Below are 20,005 nucleotides of genomic sequence, written 5' to 3'. Positions count from 1 at the left end.
TCAGGATTTCTTTTATTTTTGTTTGAAGAGCATTGACCATCTTAAAAATAAAGCATGTGAAAAGGATGTGAGCCATATAACAGATGAATATTATGTGTATCTAGTGAACAGAAACAACATAAAAATATTACTGTACACTACACACCACAGTACGGTTTGGTACTTATCTCAACATTTGTGTAAATGTGTTTTTATCACAGGTGTACTGTAGGTGTGTGTTGATGGACAGCATCATGCTGAAAGGCTCATCGTGATTGGATTTTCCCCGTGATTCTGAAGCAGGTCGCCCCATGTCAGTCCATATCCACCACGACCACTCGCCCCCGTGAGCCCCTCCTCTGTTTGACTGGATGAGGAACCCCGCCTCTGGTGATGTCATGCACAGGTTCGAGGTTCTTGGGATCGTGGGTGAAGGCGAGTATCAATGTTAAACATATCTTTCATTTTGCTCATTGGCTGTCAATATTAGTGTTATAGATTATTTTAGTTATGAATGTAAGGTTTTGGTATTTGGGCTACATTTGCTGGCCAAAAGATTGGGCATTGGGTTGGTCTATGTTTTTGTAACCGTAGCTTAAAAACCTGTAATATTGAGTTAATACATATAAAGAACACATTCTCACCTGTGAAAGGTTATCCAATTTTTTCGGGGAACATAAATCTTTTCAGGCTGTGCAATGTTTTGGTATCCTGGAGAACTATGAGTGACATCTGCAACTGGACCATGCCAATATGGCGGATGCGTCTACATATATATGAGGCATCTATAAATGTATACATCTATGCTTTCTTTACATTTCAGTCAGTATTTTTTGCTTGTTTAACACCTATTATCCAATTCACGATTTTACATTTCCTTTGGTGTGTAAGTGTATTAGTCCATGTTAGTGACATGCAAAAGGTACAAATCCTAAAGTAAACGATGATGTGAGTTATCGTCTCCAACGTAAATCTCTTTTCTTGGACTACAACAAACACACAGATTATAGGCAACAGTTTACTTCCTGGGCCAGTTCGCTCATTATCATAACTCCGCCCGCTTTGACTCACAACCTGTAAGTAGTCTATAGCCGTTTCTCAATATACGTTCTTGTCTGTACTTGCGTTCTTGTCTGTACTTGCGTTCTTGTGGATTTGTGAAACGTCATCAGTCGCGGCCCAAGTACTGTTCCAATTCAAAGTTCGCATCAAGCCCAAGTTCACATAAAATCCCCGGATGTGTTCTTGATCCGCCCATTTTATCGAGGATGCATCAGAGGAGACTTGTGTGGACTTATGACGGCGAAGTTTCCCAGAATGCATTTCGCGTCAGGAGTTCGTTCTTCCGAGTCTGAACTTGCAAGTTCGAACTACGAAGGACACAAGTCCGAGTTTGGCGTACTTGGTATTGAGACTTTACTACTGACTACTACTACTGACTAAACCATGATTCAAACACAAGTTTTGTGCAACCCAACTGCTGGGTTGTTTTAACATGGTTGATTAACAATAACCCAGCAGTTGGGTAAAAACAACGCATTATTTGGGTCATTTTTAACCCAGAAATGTGTTCTGTCCAGTAGTTACCCTGCCAAGGGTTAAAGCAACCCAATATTTTTTAGAGTGTAGCTGGACAAAGCGGGTTTTTATTTCTCATCTCTATATATATTTGTAGTAGTAAAGTGCTAGAAATCAAAATCCTTTGCTTATAGTTCCTCGTCATTGTGGAGAGCGCAGTTCATGATTCCATAGCACCCTCACCTGTTTTTACTATTTGTTAAATATAGTTTTTTAAGTTCAATAAATGTTACTTTTTTAAATTGATACTTGTAACATTTGGTCTCATCATTGTGTCATTTTTATGATGTAAATTGAGTTAGCAATAGCAGTATCGGCTCCAAATATCGGCTCAAGAAAATCGGCAGCCTGTATCAGTCATCGGCTAAGGCTAATAAAACAAAAATCGGTAACGCGCCACAAAAAAAAATCCATATCGGTCGATCCCTAAACCAAACCTCATATGTTGTTCTTCAGTTCATCATTGACAGAAATGAAGCTGCACAAACTGTATGAGATAACATTACAGTTTCAAATGAGTCTTTATATTTACAGTACTGCTACATTAGTTACACATAGTTAATATCTAACATCTCTTCTTTTAATGCATTTAGTAAAACATTTAAGCAAGAATGTCTCCGTTTGCTGAATTCTGATGGAGTCATTGGTGTAAATGAATAATGTTGTATGTTTAAGATCACGTGAAGTCTGTCTCTTTCTGAATGAGCGTGTGGTTAAAGTCTTTGGGGGATTGGGTTATTTTTACTCCATCTATCTCTCACATTAACACCACAGCAAGTGTTATCTGTGTCTGTTAGGAGTTTTGATTCCTCTCTTGAGTCACATTCACCCGGGCATATCAAAATTGTGGAAAATAAAAAAATACTTATGTACTCATGATGCCATCTTCTTCATTTCTGGATGAAATTTCCTGGTTGTATCCTAAATGCTCATTTTCATATACAATTCAAAATGGTTTTCATGACTGTATTACAATAAAAATGTCTCTTATGACATTCACCACATGTGCGTATAAGTATACATAACAGCTTTAGTTAAAAATGGTTAAATCTTATTGGCTCATGATGAAGGACATCTGTGTGGAAGTAGCACATGATGAGAGAGAGAGAGAGAGAGAAGAAGAGGATAAATATAAAGATAAAAGATTATGTAACATAATCCAGATTAACATATAATAATGTTTAAATCATCTTTGTGTGTTTCCTAATGTCCTCAAACCTTCAGTAGGGTTGTGTGTGCGTGTGCGTGTGCGTGTGTGTGTGTGCGTGTGCGTGTATGCCATGTGTGTGTTCAGCTGTCAGTAGATTAGTTTCTAGTGTCTCTGTTGGCCATCACTATCTTAATCTCTCTTCAGCTGTTCTCTCGCTTTCTCTCATATTCAGCATCCATCACCTGTCCTCTCTTTTCACAGCTAACTAAAATCACGTTGATTTAGCAGATAATATATTACTGTCTTCAGTGAACACTGAGGGAATCTCGAGCTGAATGTCACTCGAGGAAAAACAGGTCACCAAGTTCCACTTTTGTGCCAGTTGAGGGTTTATGGCCTCGTTTTCTTCTGATCCTCATTTCAGCTCTAAAGAAAGCAGGTTAAGCAAGATACACCTTGAAGATCGGTCCATATAGCATGAATACTGCGATTCACGCATTTGACTGATTGGTCGAAAGCATGTGTAATTCTCTTCTGATTTTCTGATTGGCTGGAGCCATGGGGTGTGAGAAGTAGGATGTAAAGATCAGTTTATTAGTATCTTTCTTGCACATTGAGTTCAAATGTCGGGTACTCAAGCAATCAATCAACCCGTCGCACCGCAGGACGCTTACATGTGCACGCTGCACTGATGTGTGTGTGCAGTTATTTTGGTACCCTGTTCCTCTCGCATCAGTGCAAGATGATGTCATCACATTTGTGAAGTGAAAGATGATGTGAGGAACAGGGGAGGTTGAGATGATCCCAGAGGAAAATTGTTTATTGCACGTTTGTGTCTCAGGAAATCTAAAGTTCTCTGATTTTAAGTGTCACTTATGTTTCTCCTAAAATTTCTGAGATAAAAATAAGACGATTGTAAAAGTAAAGAGCTCTAGAATGAATGTGGATAGCAGAGCTCACATGAAGCATAACATGTGAGATCACTCGACTCTTTATCAGAAGACGCAAATCTTCATCTTTTCTCATCTCTCATCGTCTGGTAGAAATGATGAAGATTTAAGAGAAATCTGATGTGATTTGTTCCCTTCAGTAAATATCATCTAGTCTGTTTTATTATTCATGACACTGAAGTGATTGAATCTCATTATCTCAGAATATGAATCACTTCTCATTAATAATCACATGATTCATTCTGTCCAGTAAAATCAAACCATTTCACAAGAATAAATCCAGTTTAAATGTCCCAATTAAAATGTCCGTCTGCACAGATTCTAAATCTTTATGATGTAAATCAACTGCGGACAGAATGGGCATTCAGTCCTGTTTAAAGGGATAGTTAACCTAAAAAAATGCATATTACCCTATGATTTACTCACCTCAACCCATACAGATACATTTGACCATTTTTTTTTCAGACTCAATTGAAGTTATATTAGAAAATGTCCTGGCTCTTCCAAGTTTTTAAATGGTAGTAAACAGGGCTGGAAATTTTAAAACCCCAAAAAAGTTCATTCATCCTTCACAGAAGTAATCCACATGGCTCCAGTGGGTTAATAAAGGCCTTCTAAGGTGGATCGATGTAATTTAGTAAGAAAAATATCATGATTAAAGGAGACATTTCACCAGACTTTTTTAAGATGTCAAATAATTCTTTGGTGTCCCCAGAGTACATATGTGAACTTTTAGCTCAAAATACTCCACAGATTAAAGCAATAAGCCCCGCGAAGCAATGGGTTACCAGTGCATTTTATAACAGCTAAGGGGCGTTGTTAGGCCTTAGCTGTTATAAAATGCACTGTAACACCACTGCTTCGCTGGGCTTATTGCTTTTATAAAACGGTTACTTCATATACATAGCAGGTTTTCATAAAATGAAACACAAATAAGTTGTAATTATATTAGTACAAATATTACTCTTCCGCCAAACAAAGTAGTTCCTCAGAATCAGAGTGCAGTTGGAAGCATGCTGAACTCTTTCCCCATCAGCGGGTTTTTTTTTTTAAGTTACCACTCAGTTTTAGTTAAATGCGTTGCAGAAAAATTATCTTCTTTAAATAAACATAAAATATCAAATGAAAGAACAGTCCATCCGCTTTCAAAAAAAAAAAAAGTTTCATCCTACCTTCATTTGTTTTTTATCACCTCTCAAATTTTTTAGCTAAAAGCGGAGATAATTTCAGTTTTTGTGAAGAACTTTTGTAAGAGATCAGATTCAAAGCCATCAAAACTTACACGCTGTGTTTTCAGTGTTGAGTGAATGCGTCAGTGTTTAAGTTGGATAAGATCGCCATCTAGTGGATAATAGCGGACGTATGAACTTGAGTTAGAAACTCCTCAGACAACGTTTTTTCTTTATCGACGAGATGACTCAACAATATTTATTGACATTTATCTGGATATCGCCATTAATTGTGCAATTGTAGAAAAATTAAAAATATGATTAAAGACTGTGGTGTTTATTTTCATAAATCAGTACGCAGCAACAGTGGCGCAGTGGTACTTATGTAATGCGGTCTGAACCGTGGTGGGTTACCAGTGTATTTTATCACGGCTTAGAACGCACATCAGAATGAAGAACCAGAACTTCCCATTTTATAATTTTTATTTTGCAAGTTTTTGCATGAATATTTTGCAAGTAAATTTCACACATATGGAAATTAAGTATATCTACTAGTAAAATTACACTGTAGTAATGATGTGATATCTACTTAAAAAATATTACATAATAAAGTACTTTAAAAGGTCACTTCTTTAATGGAATCTTCCTGATTTAATCATATAAAATTACTTATTTTCTTTACATATTTGTAATGATATACCACATTATGATGAGCAAGTAAGAACAGACTGATCTCAGTACTGACATTAGCACAGTTATTGCTCATTGAGTGAATTAACACATCATGACTTTTATTGTGTCACCTGCAGTCTTTAAACACAAGCAGCACGCTTCTAAACAACTACAAAACTCAAAGATGAAACAGAAACTCTTTGAAATCTGAAAGATAAATGAACATTAAACACTAATAAGTCTTTCTTTTGAATTAAAAACATATAAAATAGAGTTTAAGTTCAAATTTTACTTGCGCAAACATGCTGGGAACTACAAGTCCACTTTCTAGTAAAGTGTCTACTAAAATCATTCATGTAGTTTTCAACACAAAATTATTAAATTAAAAGTTAATTTCCTTTTACAAATTTAAGTGGATTATACATTAAAAAGTTAAAGGTATTGCGGAGGATTTTCTTTTTCCGGGTGGATCATCAAGACTATTGGTCTTCCTAGTTGTCAATCAGGAGTGTTGCGCAATTGCATTTTTTAAAAATTCAAGAAAATCCTCCACTACACCTTTCAGTTGAGTTTACTCAATAATGTGCTCATTTAATATTACTCGAATTACTTGCATCACTTAAGAATTACATTTTTTTAATATGGTTTAGTCAATTTATTATGTTAAATCGATTAAGGCACACAATCATTTTTACAGTGTATCTTTTTATTGTCATTAAAAATGTAATCTTATCTCAAACTCTTATTGAAAGCATGATTATTATTATATTAGCCAGTACAGTCCCTGCAGTATGTAAAATGAACGTGACATATGGTTTTAAAGGATTCGGGCATGTCACACAACCTGTTCAACTTGGCCTTTGTCTAATTTGGCTGCTTCAGCAAGTGGCAGATGAATTTCTTGTACATAGTTTCTGTGTTTTTCTTCTCTTTTAAGTGATTGTGACTTTGTTTATTTTGCTATTCTAAGTATGCATGATTACATGTTTGGTTGCATTTTATTACCTTGTTTTTGCGCTTCTCGCTGTAACCTTTTCAGTACAGACCTGTGAGCGATAATGATTCCTGTGTGACGCAGCTCAGATCTGTTGTTGGATGGGTTCCTCGGTTCCTGCAGGTCTTGAGGGACTGTACAGATAAAACTGATATATGATCTTCAGTGCCAGGACTCAACACACAGCCCACATAGACACATAAACCACACGCTGTTGTTTATTTATGCACACCTGAGAGGCAGTTTATGGTTTGTTTTTACTAAACATGCTAATATGAAGGTTTTAATGAATTCTTATTAAATGAATTCTTAGCAGTTGTCTTGATTTAAAGTCTCTCTGGAGGTGACGGCAGGTAAACGTGTAAATCAATGCCTCGGGTCTTCTTCAGTCTTTCTCTTTCAGATCACAGACACAAAACCTTCTTTGGGTTTTGGCAGACTTAAATGCATTTGCTGAGAATCAAGACAGTAAAATAAGGCAATGAGAGAAAACTCAAACAGTAAAACCTCTCTGTTTCTCTCTCTCTCTGTCGTACAGGGGCCTATGGTGTCGTCTTGAAGTGCAGACACAAGGTAAGATTTGCCTTTCTTTCAGAGCGATTCCCTTTAACTTTATGTTTGAATTGTGTCTAAGCATTCACATACTACACACACTGTGGATAAGCATACTGTCTACTACTATTGTAGTATGAGTGCACATTGTGCAATACCTGGATTGCAGTTTGTCCTTGTGTGCATTTATAAACACGTTTCAGATAGTAAATATAACTCATGGATATTTCACACTTTTCCACGTTGTATAAAAAATAGTATGCAGTATTCAGTGTCCAGTAAGTCTCAGTATGCAGTAAGCGGTGAGCTGGTGGATCAGAGCAGAAACAATAGTAACAGGTTTCGGTTCAGTGCAAACAGAAAATGGTCATGATGTAACATATGGTGAGTTTAGTTATTAATATCTCCTCCAGCCATGAGCAGCTCTGCTCCTGAACAACCAACGGTCGTGAGACAGATGGAGTCTCTGTGGCAATCTCATCCGTTTCTCTTTCTCTCTCTGTCTCGCTTGCTCGCTCACTGGCATAACCCCGAACACACGGGCCCTATCATACATCATACACAAAGTGTTTTTGCTATTTCACCACGGCACAGTTATTATTTTCACGTCCAACTGCGTGTTGTTTGACGTTGCAAATGCATTTGCACTCATGGGCGTGCTGGCTTGAAAACGAGGTGTGTTCAGACGCACGGTTGGCCCATTGCAATTTTGAGGCAACTAAAATAGACTACGCCATTGACCAACTGAAACCTGGTTTAAAGCGTGAAGTCAATGATGCAATATTGTTTTTGTTATTTAATGAGCGCGTTAGCAATATGTGCCTATAAGCGGGAAGACCACGCACTTATTTTTACATGCATGGATTGAAATTAAAGGATTCAAATGTAAAAGATTATTATTGAGTCTCTTGGACATAAATGACAGATTACAGGACGTTAGAAGGCGCAAGTAAGCAGATCATTTTAATTTTGCTTTAAAAAGTGCTAATATTGCATTTATTTAGATTTTTTTGAATGCTACCCTGTGGATTTATTGTATATGATGACTTTGTACCTTGGAAATGGTGAGATGAGAAATAATTTTTAAGTAATATTTTTAAGTAATATAAAATCTCCTGTTTGTTACCAATAACAAAACATTTTTACTTATGCAAACCTTCTTTTTTTTTGCACATTTGTAAATTATTCTTATAAAAAAATGTTGAGATTACAGTGATCATGCATCATATTTTATCAGCAATTAAAAAACTGCTTTTTAACTTATTACTCTATTACTGAATTAAAGACATTTAAAGAGAACCAAAGCTTCAATTACACAAATAACTATTTCACTTAAACCGGTGGTCTTCTTCTCCTTTTGCTTACAGTTTTTCTGCTTACAAATCCCGCTATGTAAATATGCAATTTGCCTTGGCGTGAGCGCAGCTGGCTTTTAAAGGGGATGATAGCTGAGACTCTCATTTGTTTATTGAACATTACACCCAAAACACACCCATTACTCATTACGGGAATAGGAACAACCCTTTTAGACTGTGTGCCAGGCGCATACACCATTTTTCCTGTTGTTAAATTATCAAAAGTGGATTCGGACACACCATTTTAGACCCTGAACTTAGATGTTTAAAATAGGGCCCATCGTGTTATTGTGTGACACTCTCCATTCTAGTTTAGTTTTAAAGTTTGTCAAGAGAAATATGTGTTGATTTGAAATTATTGAGCTTAATGAGGAAAGCTTTAGTTAGGTGTTCAGTCCACATATCCAAGTACTCCTTGTGTTCTGAGCAGATAGTCTACAGTCAGTCAACTATCAACATGTTTGTCATTATTTGGTGTGGTTGGGGAAACCTGTTTGATCTCATGTTGAAGGTTATTGATTTGTTTCCAGCATGTGAAACACAAACAGTAGATCAATATGAACTAACACAGCAGTACTGATTATAGTCAAGTTCAGATGTCTGCCTGCCTTTTGCCAAATGCTTTCAAAGTTTATGTCTTGAATTGCTTTCTATCCCGTTAGGAAATAGTTTTTATTGCAGATTTTGTATTTTGTATGTGTGTGTACTGGTGCATCTATTTATATATGTGTGACTGTGAATAAGTGTGATTCAAGTATAAACGTCTCTGTCTGAAATGATCAGCTCTAGATTTTACACTGAATCTGATTCAGTGCCAACACAGCTGCTCACAAGAATCACTTCATCACACACACACGCATGCACGCACGCGCGCGCACACACACACACACACACACACACACACACACACACACACAGGCTGGTGTGATTATTTGAGGGTACACTCAGTAATTTTTCGTGTTTTGTTTCACCAGCTGCACTGTAGGTTAACTGGACGTAAATACTTAACTTGCCAAAAAGTGTAATCTGAACAAACTCTTTTAAAAGTAAACAAGGAGTTGTAAGTTCCCAGCGTGCATTGCATGATGTTGAATTCTGTGGTTGGCATACCTTTCAAAACGCCATCTTTGAGCTTTCTTGTTTATGACTTCCGGTGAGCCACTAAAGCTAATGGAAGTATATTGCGAAGGACACAAGTGTGCCGTTTTGACTGGCTTGTTAATGTTTATTATGAAATGCGTGCTCCCACTACACTGTTTTCTACCGGCTGGCTATTGAAACGGAAGTCTCGGACAGGAAAGGAAATACGTCACATCACTTACTTCCAGGTTCGAGAAACAGGTGGATACACCACTGATAGATTATATTGCATTTCTGTCAAGAGATCCTTTGAAAAGTTACAAAGTCCACCTTTAAGTCAGGTAAACTACTTGGCCCAAAAGTTGAGTAAACAAGAAAATGCTAGCTGAACTTAGTGCTAAGATTTTGTTGTTTTTACAGTGTCATAAATCTGATATCATAGCCTTCATACTGACATCTATGAGTGTTAGGCTACAGATGCTTTTGTATTCACAGGTGTATCTGTAAGTAATATGGTAAACCTGTAATAGAAAAATAGACATCTAAAAATAGATATCCACCATGAGTTGGTCAAAAAGGTAACAAAATATTTTCACTTATAACTTTCATCTTTATTCAATATGTTTTATCTTATGTGGCATTTTTGGTTAAAACAACTATTTATGTATACTTTCTGAGTACCATCTACCTGACCCAAGATGTAAAACCAATCATAGTGTTCATCTGACTGATCATCTATATTTAGGGCGGGATTATAATCCTTTAAGCATCACGTGAAAGAGCCGGGTTAGATTCTCAGCTGTTGCTTTGATCTCTGAGCTGCTTAATTAAGAAGATTTATGAGTCAGACTGTTAATAATGAGAGGTCTGTCAGGGCATCATGTCTGGAGTCTGATAATGACCCCACACTTACAGACGCCGCATGCTTTTCATTAGACTTTTGTGAGCGTTTTCACCAGCAGTCCTTCATCTCAATAGAGCAGTTATACTGTCAAACTCATCAGTCTTCATCTCCATCTAATTGTGTTTCAATGAGTCTCTCATTTACATCTGATATTAAAGCCCTGTGATAGTATGGTGAGTTTTAGTCTATGTCTGTTGGCTTTGAGATCATCATTATGCTAAAGCAGGCAACATTCTGTTTAAATGCGTTAAAATGTTTACATGTGTATACGTTTAAGTTGTACTCCATAGGAAAAATAGGCTGCATTTTCATGTCATCATCCAGGACTAGCCAACTGGCCGACTGTGGGCCAAATCTGGGCCGCCAGTCATCTTTGTCTGATTTTAAATCAGCGTGATTACTTTAAAGCCACCTTTCCACTGTACATGACAAATGACGGCAAATTAACTGAAGGAGAGTCGGAAAGAGGTTGCATGGGCTGCAATTTCAGCATTGGATGCATTAAAAAAATTTACTTGTACGACTACCTGTACACTGCATGTGACACGTCAACCGGACGTGATTGATATATTTTTGTTTATCAGTAACGCTTGAATCCTTTTATAACGATTGATTACTGATGAGTAAATGATTAAGTATAAATATATTTATAGATTATAGCTTCTCTCCCATGGTTAACACGGATTAACGATTAAACAAAAATTTCATTACGACTGCCACTAGGGGGCGAACACCGACAGTAGCATCCAAATGTAGTGTACAATGGAAATGCGTTTTATATATCTTTAAAATATTAAAAATGAAAAATGCTATTTTAATAATTAGGAGAAGACTACAGGCTATATGTTGTGAATACTTGAAATATAACAATTTATGAAAGTTAAAGAGTTATAAACAAAATAAGTTTAAGAGCTTTGCATTACAGTTAGTGCTATACAAAAATACATGTGATGAATGTTTATATGTGCACATTTTTGTGCAATATTAATTGTTTTAAAATATTAAAAAAATAAAATCTGAGTTTTCAGCGATTAAAAGGCAAAATGCTGGATACAATATGTGTGTCTTTTTTGTTTTTTTGATGTTTTTTATATTCTTTTCCTTTTTATGACCTATATCAAAAAGTAACAAAAACAACACAAGTTATAACATATTTAATAATAATAATAATATTTTTAATAGGTAAAAAAAGGGGTGAAAGTTTGGCCCGCATCATATTTACATGTTTAAAATGTCTCCCAAATTAAAGACCCCTGTCCTGTATCCTCATATAAGTGGCACTGCGTCTCTTGTCTATGAGTTTATACACAACTCAGTGTGTCAGTTTGATTTTTTCTGTATTTAAAGCTGATAAGTTAACCCATTGCTTTCCTCTGCTGTCTCTTCATCTGCTGAACACCGTTGATTTCTTTTATGTTTAGAGTCGTTTCCATCTGCCTGGTCTCTGTAATTCCCTGGATGAAAGCCTGAAATAATTTGATGACTTGTAAAACAAAAAGTGAATGTTGACTCAGCTGAGATCCAACTGGTTTGAGCAGATTTACAGTCTGGACATCATATCACCTGATGTGAATAATCCTGCATGGAGATGTGATTTATAGCACAGTTTAAAAGCTATGCATTTCTTTTATTTGACAGGTGTGGTAGTCATAATATTTGATCTAGTCTGTGTCACCATGCGCTTTAACAAACATTGTGGTTTTGCGTGTTGTTCTTCAGTTGTGTCTCGACATGCCGTCGAATGAGTTTAACAAACCTGCACGTCTTGTTTGTGCAGTTCACCGTAATTAATTGCTTCACACTGCATGATCCGACCGCCTCCCCTCATATTTAAAGACGTCAGATAAACCCCTTCAAGGCTTTCGAATGCTTATTAAATGTTGAGATTTCATTTGTAAGAGACCAATTATGCATTCAGAAGCTGCTGTGTCAACAAGCACAAGTTCAGATAAACACGTATAGGATTCAGATATGAGGCTGTTTTTGTACGCGTGAGAAGATCGCTGGCTGTAATCTGCACTCTTTGTGTGAATTGATGTGTGCATGATTCTGCAAGTCGGGTTGTGGAAAGTCTGAATGATATCTGGTTTGTGGAGATCTGTCAGACTGTTGTTTGGGGTGAAATTTAACAAGCAGTTGCTTCATCTCACAAAAACACTGGAGTAGATTTTGTAGTTGATTTCTTTTTTAAGTTTCCACAAAGGCAGTGAGCCCCAATAAAGCCCCAATCTAAAAATGGCTGGCTTATTTTTAACCCATAATGGGTAAATATTGGACAGAACACACGGCTGGGTTAAAATTGACCCAATGCTGGATTCTTTTAACCCAACTGCTGGGTTATTATAACCAAGTATCAGCCATTTTTAACCCAGCATGTGTTCTCTGTCCAATATTTATCCATTATGGGTTAAAACGTAGAGGTAGACTGATTAATCGGCACCGATAGTTAATTGGTGGAACAATCGGCTATCGACAAATAAATCCATGCACGGGGTGCATCTGTTGCTTATGAAGTAATGAATTTGCTGAATAGATGATGCAGGCAAAGAAACAACAGCAGAAACCTAAGTTTGTCGTCAAGGCTGACAGGGAAATAATATTAATACCTAAAAAAAAATACGTACAGATAAATCCAACCCAAATGTTTAATGTCATGATTATTACAATCAATTTGCATTAGTTTATATCCAGCTGGTTACTTTTATCCATGATTTATCCATATTTTAAGAAAATAATGAGAGAACGTGAACTACATGCAGCTGTCGGCTACATTAACATATCCAACAAATTACAATCTGATTTCAGTTCAAAAAGAATCTTTTGTTATTTTGATTAGATAATCATTAAGTGTTAAAAAAAGAATCAAATAAAGTACAAGACTACACATATAATAGACATTTATGGCATTTGAATTTTACCAGTTGGAGTATTTCACAGAAATACTTATTCATATAATTAATATATTTATACATTTATTTCATGTAGCACATTTTCATGGTTCAGTACTGTTGTTTTATTACTTTGTAATATATTTCAGCACTGTTTCACTTTGAGTTTTATGTTTGTTTTTTATCCAGTATTCATTTTAACTCTTTCACCGCCAGCGTTTTTAAAAAAAGTTGCCAGCCAGCGCCAGCGTTTTTCAAGTTTAATGCCTTCCAGAAAATGTTCTTCTACAAATATATAAACATACAATATACCAAATGAAAGAACAGACCCTCTGCTTTCAAACAAAAAAAAAAACGTTTCATCCTACCTTCAGTAGATCTATTGTAATCAGCTTTTGAATATGGGTAGGTTTCTGCAAAAACACCACATTTTGAGCAAAAAGCAGAGATAATTCCATTTTTGTGACGGACTTTTCATAGAGATCCCATTTAGAGCGATCTTTAAAACAGACACGGACATGCAGCAGCTTGCCATAGGGCAATACTTCCGGGTTTAAAAAGTTTTGGAAGGCCGCCACTTAGTGGATAATAGCGGAAAGACGGAAATACTCGTCATTGGCGGAGAAGCGTTTTCTCTTGATTGACGAGATATCTCGTCAATGGCGGGGAAAGAGTTTAAAACTATTGGTCGATTAATCGGTTATTGACATGTAGGGACCAACTTCGTCCTCTATAAAAAATACCCCAGGCATTTTTAGAGTGCTGGTGGCCTAATGGAAAAAAAGATTTCAGGGCCTGTATTCTTAAAACTTCTTAAAATCCTCTCAGAAATCTTTTGATTTAGCTTAAAAACTTCTACGTGGAAGTCTTAGTTTAAGAGTGATTCAGGACAATAGAGAGCAACTCTAAAGGGCTCATTATAGTTGTGCATAGGTCTTACGGCGTATCCTTGACGCGCTTGTTTTTATATATACTTCTGCGTCATCATCTGGTCGTTGTGCAATTACACATACAGACCGCTAGTAGGCAGTATCCATGCGTGTAATCACAGTAGCAGTGCAACATCCAAAGAAGAACCTGCTTGGCCAGTAAACCCACAAACAAAGATGAAGCAGCAGCAGCTTGTTGTGTATATAATCTCACAATACATGGTCCCGGTCATCCTCTCCTTAAAACAGTGCAGTCGCCCTGTCCCATGTGCAGAAAAACACCCCCAAAGCATGATGCTACCACCCCCATGCTTCACAGTAGGGATGGTGTTCTTGGGATGGTACTCATCATTCTTCTTCCTCCAAATACATTCTACAAAGTTCTATTTTGGTGTCATCTGACCAAATGACTTTCTCCCATGACTCCTCTGGATCATCCAAATGGTCATTGGCAAACTTAAGATGGTCCTGAACATGTGCTGGTTTAAGCAGGGGAACCTTCCATGCCATGCAAGACGTCTTAGTGTATTACCAACAGTAACCTTGGAAACGGTGGTCCCAGCTCTTTTCAGGTATTGACCAGCTCCTCCCGTGTAGTTCTGGGCTGATTTCTCACCTTTCTTAGGAACATTGAAACCCCACGAGATGAGATCGTGCATGGAGCCCCAGTCCGAGGGAGATTGACAGTCATGTTTAGCTTCTTCCATTTTCTAATGACTGTTCCAACAGTGGACCTGTTTTCACCAAGCTGCTTGGCAATTTCCCCCGTAGCCCTTTCCAGCCTTGTGGAGGTGTACAATTTTGTCTCTAGTGTCTTTTAGACAGCTTTTTGGTCTTGGCCATGTTAGTAGTTGGATTCTTACTGATTGTATGGTGTGGACAGGTGTCTTTATGCAGCAAACGACCTCAAACAGGTGCATCTAATTTAGTATAATAAATGGAGTGGAGGTGGACATTTTGAAGGCAGACTAACAGGTCTTTGAGGGTCAGAATTCTAGCTGATAGACAGGTGTTCAAATACTTATTTGCAGCTGTATCATACAAATAAATAGTTAAAAAATCATATATTGTGATTTCTGGATTTTTTTTAGATGGGTTAGGGTTAGGGTTAGGGTTAGGGTTAGGGTTATAGAGATTATGTCTCTCACAGTGGACATGCACCTACTATGACAATTTCAGAATAGGCTCTATTACAGATTACAGATCTATTACACACACATGCTCTATTTATTTGTATACAGTATGTTTTCTTTATCCTTTACGTCCCATGCTGTTAATGTCATAATTAACGTATTTGATGATAGACAATAAACGACAACATGAGTTTCTGTATGTTCGTGTGATCTTTTTGCTTATATAAGTCTGTAACAGACCCAAATCATCTCTGCTGCATAGTCGCTGAATCAGTTACTGTAGTTAATGTAGTGATTATTTCTATTTCTGGCACTATGGTATTTCTGCGCTGTGTTAGCACGTCTCATAAGATTGGTCACAAACATGATCCCTACACAATCTAATGTGTTGTGTGTTATTAACTCAATGTCACGCATTATGTGCAACACTTTAAGTCTCCCTTTTTGCGTTCTGTTTATTTCCCAGCTGCTAAAGAAACTCTTAAAAGTCCTCATACATACTCCTTACAATTTAGACCTTTGAATTATTTCTTTCTTTACTAGAAGACTTTCTTGCATTTAAAGGCCCACATTTCTAAGAATTTTAGGAGCAACTATTTGCACTAAGATTTTTCATGAATACGGGACCAGATATTTCACAGAAAACTTGTGTACAATAATACTTTGTTTCTTGATGCAGGAATGAGGAGAATATGTAGGTCATTGAAATGTGTCCGTGGACTAAACCCCTCTCTCACACGAGCTATTTATACTCACTGAGAGTTTTATTTCTCACTCATTTGTTCTGGATGGATGCAGGTGCACACAGAGAAGAGACTTTAGTGTGTGTGTGTGTGTGAGAGAGAGAGAGAGAGAGAGAGAGAGAGAGAGAGAGATCTAGTTGTGTCTGGTGTGTATAAGAGTGTTTGTGTGTGAGGGTGTGTGTATGTAAGTGTGTGTTTGTGGTTTAAGTCTGTTTAAACACACCTTGCACTACGGCTATGGTTCTGATGTACTTGCATTGCTTCATGGTTAAAGTATTGGAATTATTACTCATGCTGGTCTGAGATCAGAGGTGAAGGGCACATTTCACTCCTCAAGTTTGCCCCCTTCTGGCAGATGTCATAACTACACATTGTGTTGGCAAAATTCCTGTGATTGTCTTTGTATCTTTTGGAAATATATGGTTAAACATCTTACATATGAAGACAAACACTTATTAAAATTTGAGAGGACATGCTGTGCATTTTGACAGAAAAGAGATGAGAGACTCCTGTAAAATCCATATTAAGCTGGATTCATGTTAAGTTGGTTGAAATAGTAATTATCAAGTTACTTGAAACATTGTGACTGGTCAGGGTGCTTTCATCAGCAACAGACAGGACTGATGGATAAACAAAAAATGGATTAAAAGAAATGTCTCTCAGAAACCCCCCGTGTGGTTTTGTTTTAATGAATTTGATGTGTGGTTCATGTTAAAGGTGGCTTGTAGTCACCTAACTGTTTAAACATTAATGGCACGCACACGCACGCACGCACGCACGCACGCACGCACGCACACACACACACACACACACACACACACACACACACACACACACACACACACACACACACACACACACACACACACACTGTTTGCTTTTGTCATTGATAAACCTACAAACTCTTGATCTCAGCACTGTTTTTGTAGGTCAGTTTTGCTCTGATCTGAGGTCTGTGTTGTGATAAGGAAATCTAGATTTAAACATTCCCACAACATGATGAATCATACTGCAGCATTCCTGCATGAATATTGTTTATTTATTATGCACACGCTTTAGTAAGACAATGCACGTGTATGTGTGTTTCTATTAAAACATATCATTGGTAGTTCATAGTTTAACATTTATTCTAATGGGCAGTAAAGTGTATAGGTTTATTTCACAGGGCTGTTGAATGCTTTATTCTGATTGGTTGAGAAATGTTCAATGGGTATGCATTGTTTTTATATAAATGCACAACTGATTGTCACATGTCTCTTATGCTCTGCAGTACTATTAGCTTTTTTGCAAAATTGGGCATGCTTGAATTTAAAGAGCACCTATTTTCCAATTCATCTTTTTTACATTTTCCTTTGGTGTGTAAGTGTGTATTAGTACATGTTAACGATATGCAAAAGGTCCCAAAGTAAACAATGACTCGAGTTATCATCGCCAACTTAAATCTCTTTACTTGGACTACAACAAACACATGGATTGTGGGCAACAGTTTACTTCCTGAGATTATAGATGTAGACACGACCGCTTCGGACTCATAGCCTGTTAGTTATTTTGTGTTAGCATAGCATTGCGAGCAAATCTTTCAAACATGAGGTATCAGAGGTATTCAGGCCAATCACAACGTACAGATTAGCTGGCCAATCAGGGACACAGAGCTTTTCAGGTCTGTGTGTTTCAGGAAGAGAGTGGAATCTGGAGCGTACGGTATTTAGAAAATAATGTGTTTTTAACCATAAACCACGCAAACACATTATACTATATCAAAACAAAATAATGTTGTTTTTTAGCAATGAAATATGTGTACTTTAAAAGAGTCCCCTACCCACATATTTTGGAGTAAATGGATACATTTACAGAAAACTTTGTGCTTCATAACTTATATAATTTTGGAAATAAATGTGATTTAAAAGAGTTTATGAGATTAAAATAACCACCATAGCAATGTCTGTGATAATCGTGGTATAAGCAGAATAATGGACTCTAGTCCATTGAATTATTAATGACTCAATACCACCTTAGGGGTGCATTATTTTTAAATAATTCAACGGGTCATCGTCAATTATTTCTTATTTCAGTGTTAAGTGTTAAACCACTAGTTTTGTTCATATACCTTGTGAGTGTCCTACCTCGATTGCATTTTAAGTCATCGTATGCTTGCACTGAGCCAAATGATGTTGAAAATGATAGGAAGCAGAATTCTTATGTGCTTCACATGATGAGATTTACTTTAAACGAAGATGAGTCTGTTTGAGACGAGAAGAAAAACAGAGAAAGGAGAGTTTTATGTGTAATGGAGTGTAAAATAGGTCATCTGAGTAGGGCATTCAGAGATCCTTCAATGTGTGAATGAGAGAGGGGGGGGGGGCAAACACGTCTGTGGTCACAGGTTGGTTATTTTAGGGATGTTTTCTGGACCTTCAGACAATCTAACCTTCACTGCATCATCTAGTGCTGTATGGTCTTTATGTGATGCTGTGTTTTTTTTAATGTCCTTCTTTATCATGGATGTGCAGAAGTAAATAATCTGTGGTGCGAGCATTAGCATCATGTTATAAAAGAGATTAAAATAACTCTCCTTCTCTTGTTGTTTTCATCTCAGCAAGCTTCCGTTTGGCCCAACCAATCGTGAAACGGTGTACTATGAATATTCATGACATGCTAATTGCTGTTAGAATCTAATTTCCTGCACGACCGGTAGCGTTAACACACGTAACTGTGTGATGTCACTGAAGTGAATGAATTATTCAGCGCTGCATGTTTACTTATAACAGAGATGGAGTGTCACTCACTTCCAACATTTAATATTATCCTGCGGCGGTCGGTGGGTTTGTTTATGGAGAGCGAGCGCAGACCCTTCAGGCTGATCTGAGATATTTGGGCTCTCTTAGATAATCTACTTCAGGTTTAATGTTCTTATGCAAAAACATTTCTTACAAACAAGAGAAAGTTGCAAGTATGCTAACCTTTAAAAATCATTTCTTTATTTTTGGTGTTAAAATACAGATGGAGAGTTTCACACGCGCAGTCCTCTTTACTTAACTAAAAATACCTTTTTGTCTAATGTTGTTTCTGTGCAGCAGACCTACAAATGGACTCTAATTACTTCTCTTTGCACTAAGTGTTTAGTTTGTGTGGTGTTTTTTATGTGTGTGTGTGTAGTGTACACCTCACGCTGGGCGCTGGATGAGAAACTTCTTCCATTAGTCATTATTAATGGTGTTGTCAAAAATCTGCTTTGTTTACTCTTTTATAAAGCAGTCTTTGGGGTCTTTTATTCTTATTGATGTGTTCTCTACCTTGGCAAGACTCTGATATTTGCAGACTGAATGCAGAATAATGTTATATGTGATCCAGTCCATGCAAACCCAGATAAAGTTTTCACAACATCTGTAAAATAGTCATTGTCTGCCTGTACAGCTCTCTCTCTCTCTCTCTCTCTCTATTTCTCTCTCTCTCTCTCTCAGTAATGATATCTCTGGAGAGCTCTAGAAGCCTCAGATATGACCACAACCATGTTTGCAAGCACAACCAATCATCAAAGTACCTTCAGGATCTGACAGACCAATCAATCATTAACTCATCTGTCCTGGTCTGAGCTAGGGTGGGGTCAGAGGTCACTGATAAACCATGAGTCACAGAAGTGAATGTACGACAGGTGTAAGCATCCATGACCTCTGACCTGTGTCAGACCTTCTGCTGTCAGTTATTGAGTGTTTAAGTTTTAATGAAGGACAGATTATGTGCTGGACAGACTAATACGACAAAACAAAACACAAAACCTAGAATGTTAAGGGGTCGGTTTCTACAATCTTGTCGCATTTTATTATTTGACATTTAACAAGCATTTAGTACATTTTTATCCAAAACAATTTACAGAAATGTGAATAACAATCAACCAATTCATTTTAAGGATGCAATTACTATATGGCTCA

General features: G+C 37.0%; 1 protein-coding gene across 1 annotated transcript in view; it reads left to right on the top strand.

The window, feature by feature from the left end:
* The window catches only part of LOC129431271 (cyclin-dependent kinase-like 5), a 50,319-nt gene that overhangs the window by 9,822 nt on the left and 20,492 nt on the right, over nt 1-20,005 (top strand). The window contains exons 2-3 of the mRNA XM_055189088.2: nt 201-414; nt 7,031-7,065. The gene's annotated coding sequence lies outside the window, so the exon portion shown is untranslated. The remainder of the gene's footprint in view (nt 1-200; nt 415-7,030; nt 7,066-20,005) is intronic.

The sequence above is a fragment of the Misgurnus anguillicaudatus genome, chromosome 13 (assembly GCF_027580225.2).
Source record: "Misgurnus anguillicaudatus chromosome 13, ASM2758022v2, whole genome shotgun sequence".
NCBI classification, from domain to species: domain Eukaryota; kingdom Metazoa; phylum Chordata; class Actinopteri; order Cypriniformes; family Cobitidae; genus Misgurnus; species Misgurnus anguillicaudatus.
Note: the sequence above shows the minus strand (reverse complement) of the source record. Positions and strands in the feature narration are given on the sequence as shown.